Below are 3,856 nucleotides of genomic sequence, written 5' to 3' on the forward strand. Positions count from 1 at the left end.
AATTTTACACAGAGGGTTATTGTGTTGGGACACATACAGACAGACAGACACACACACACACACTCACACACACACACACACACACACACACACACAAATCCAACCTTGAAAATGGAGTCTAAGTTCTTCTTTGCTATATGTGATTCTGGTCCTTCATGGTTTTGACTGTAGTTAAACAAATATTGAATATTTTTGTAAATATGTAATAATATATTTAATGCACATCAGTAAATTAATGAATATCATTTATATTCCTTATACTGTAAACTAAACACCTCAGATTAGCAGATGATTCTTCCAAACTGAATTGAATTGGACAATCCATTGGCTGGTCACTCTTCATGGACACACAGCTGGGTTCAGGAGATTTATTCTTCCACAGACTGAAATATAACAGCAATACAAACTGTTTCTGAAAATCTCACATTGCTTTGACAGAAAAAACCTTTACTGTTTCAACCTCCCTTTAATGTTCATCTTTCGCTTGAGGAGTCTGTTGTAATTTGAGAGTCAAAAATGAAAGTATTATTTTTCTATGAATAAAAGGAATCTGCCCCATGTGTTCTTTTCATTCATGCATTATAGAATAAGTTAGACCAATACACACATATAGATAAAGACAGACACAAACATCCAGCAGCAACAGGGATGCCTGGTGACAATATCCATAATGAACCACACCTACAGTATATATGACACTCATAATATCTCACCTGCACTCAACAGAAGAGTCTTCCTCTCTGCAGAGATCTGAACGATCCACTGGTGGGTTTTTCCTCACAGACACATTGATGTGTTCAGGTAAATCTGATTCACACTCCTGAATCAGACTATAAATGAAAATGCTATTGTAGTGTGCATTTATTGGTTCTGAGCATTAAAAATGTGAAACATTTCAAGTTTTCTCACCTCTTGACTATCTTTGTGTCACGTTCTTCAGAGAGGTTCATTTTTTCCTCATTCCTCAAAACAGATACTGCTGTAATAGTTTCACTTTCATGTGTCACCTGACAAGGAGGAGTTTAAGTGTCCAAAACAAACCATAAAGTGTTTAAAATATTCTCTTAATACTGAATTTAATTTTTTTTATATTTAAAATTATAACCTCTGAATGTATTTTCCTCACAGATGTACCCTGAGTGTTGTTTAACTGAATATATAAAGTCAGCTCTCTGTAATAAAACAAACTTACGGCTCTCTGTCAACTTCCTCATCACTTGCTCCCCTACAGGGAGTGAAATAGTTTAACAGTGTCAAGAATGTAATTATTTTCTTTAGTAATGTGAAAAGCAAATGAAGTAGTAATAATCTGGCTAGGAGTTAAAAATGTAACTATTTAAAAAAGTTATATAAATAAAACTTATGAAAACCAGGATATAAGTGTAATAAAAAGGCTGCTGATTACTCTTTACAGAATCTCATCTGCTACTAATACTATTTACAATATAAAACAGACTTTACAGTGAAAAACAACAAAATCCAAATTAATTACCCGAAACAAGTTTATTTTAATACAGTCAGAGATAGGCATAAATACATGAAAATGCATTTGAAATAAAAAATAAAAAATACAGTGTGGAAAAATGTATATAAATACTAAGTAGTAATAATCTGGCTAGGATGTAACTATTTTAAAAAGTTATATAAATAAAACTTATGAAAACCAGGATATAAGTGTAATAAAAAGGCTGCTGATTACTCTTTACAGAATCTCATCTGCTACAAATACTATTTACAATATAAAACAGACTTTACAGTGAAAAACAACAAAATCAAAATTAATTACCCGAAACAAGTTTATTTTAATACAGTCAGAGATAGGCATAAATACATGAAAATGCATTTGAAATAAAAAATAAAAAATACAGTGTGGAAAAATGTATATAAATACAAATACAGTATTTTGTATTTTGAAAATACACAAAATACATGTGAAATTGATTATCCAGTGCAGGTGTCTCTATTAGGCTGAAATCTATCTGGACGTCACGTGGTTCAGAACCGGAAAAAACCCCAGTATGAACACAAACCAGCGGGATTAACTATCAAGACTGATTGGCTATAGTGCTATTTTTCCCCTTGCCAGTGCTCTTTTATTCTTTCATGTTAACTGAAGGCAAATCTGAACGATGCACTATTTTAACTTTAAACGACAAGTAGAATTTACCATGAATCCCTCACCATCTTATTCCAGGAAAGGCGCTCACCTATTGCTGAATGGAGTTGCAGCTGCAGCTCATGCATAAATGTTGGGGTTGGAGAGAGAGGTCATGTCTGAACTATCTGATGCTCAAAATCAGCACCCCGATAAAGAGGTTGACTGGCACAAAGCATTCAATGTTTTTTTGAAAGTACAAAAATACTGATCTTAAATGTATTTAAATGCAAAATAAATTGATTACATAGTAAATATGTAGTATTTTGTATTTTGAATACATATTTTAAATACATGTATATGAAATACTGGCCATCCATGGAGATATATAATACATCTACAGTAGATGATGAACCAAAATGTCTATTACCGCTGCAAATACAATCCGCGAATTCACCACCAGGTGGCGCAAATGGACAGTTGGCACCATTGCATTGACTCAATAACTTACTATAGTTTCTTCAGTTTACAGTGTGGATTCTCCATTAGAGCAGAGAGCAGCTTCACTCCTGAATCTCCTGGTTTATTATCAATCAGATACAGTTCTCTCAGGTGTGAGGGGTTTGATCTCAGAGCTGAAATCAGAGCAGCACAACCTTCCTCTCCAATAATGCAGTTACACATGAAGAACATGAATGACCTCTGAGACTGTGTTTAAGATTTAGGGTGTGTAAGAAGGGAAAATGAACACTTTTATTTTAGCTGAGGTTTTCAGAGGGGGGAATTGAATCTTAAGATTCAAAATCAGCCTGATTGAACTGATTCCAAAATTGATAGTTTTCACTTCATCAATGGTCGTCCAGCGAGACGCTAACATCAGTATATCTTACCAATTTGAATATTTGTACTATCCCTGGCCAAAGACTAATACATGCTTTTGATAATTTATAAGCTACGAGCTAGGTAACAAAGGATCTGGGCAGAGTTTAACTTTAAAATTCACAACACAAGACAACACTTCTTTATAAATGAAACAACAGTTTATTGGCTATTCTAGATTACATTAAACTAAACTAATGAAAACACACACACACACACACACACACACACACACACATACACACACAGTTGAAAGAATGAGGATTTTAACGGAGTTCTGAGGAAGTTCCCAAAGTTCTAACACTCGTTTTCTATGAGTTCTTTAAATTCAACCTGAGAAAACTCATAAAAGCAGAGACTTAGCTTATGTTTACTGCTTAATTAGTTCAGCACCGATTTCAGCAGATAGAAGACTTTTTGTTACTTGCATTTGCATTAGAAAGGTGAACTGTTGGCTGCTTGAGGGAATCCCAGCGCCTTTGATTGGTTGCTGATCTGTCGTTGATTGGTGTTTATATTTGTTCAAGCTTGACAACCTTATCGCCTTTATTTTCTAATATATATTTCTCATTACAGATAAGAACAAAGATTACATTGTAAGAAGGGTTGCTTATATGAGAGCATACAGTACATCTGAAACTGCTGATGCTGGGAAGGTTTTTGACTATATTACCGACCAGGTACATTGTTCTAAGCATACTGTCATTCTTAAAAAGAAAACAAATCAATCAATCATCATTTGCTTTTGTGTGTGTGTGTGTGTGTGTGTGTGTGTGAAATAGGAACATTTGTTGTTTTTCAGATCAGCTGCTATAGAAGACAAACTGAAATCTGAGTGCAGAGACAAGCAAAGGAATAGTAAGTATATTTTCATGTTGTATC

Source organism: Sinocyclocheilus grahami, unplaced genomic scaffold, assembly GCF_001515645.1.
Source record: "Sinocyclocheilus grahami isolate Dianchi unplaced genomic scaffold, SAMN03320097.WGS_v1.1 scaffold2359.1, whole genome shotgun sequence".
Lineage (NCBI taxonomy): Eukaryota > Metazoa > Chordata > Actinopteri > Cypriniformes > Cyprinidae > Sinocyclocheilus > Sinocyclocheilus grahami.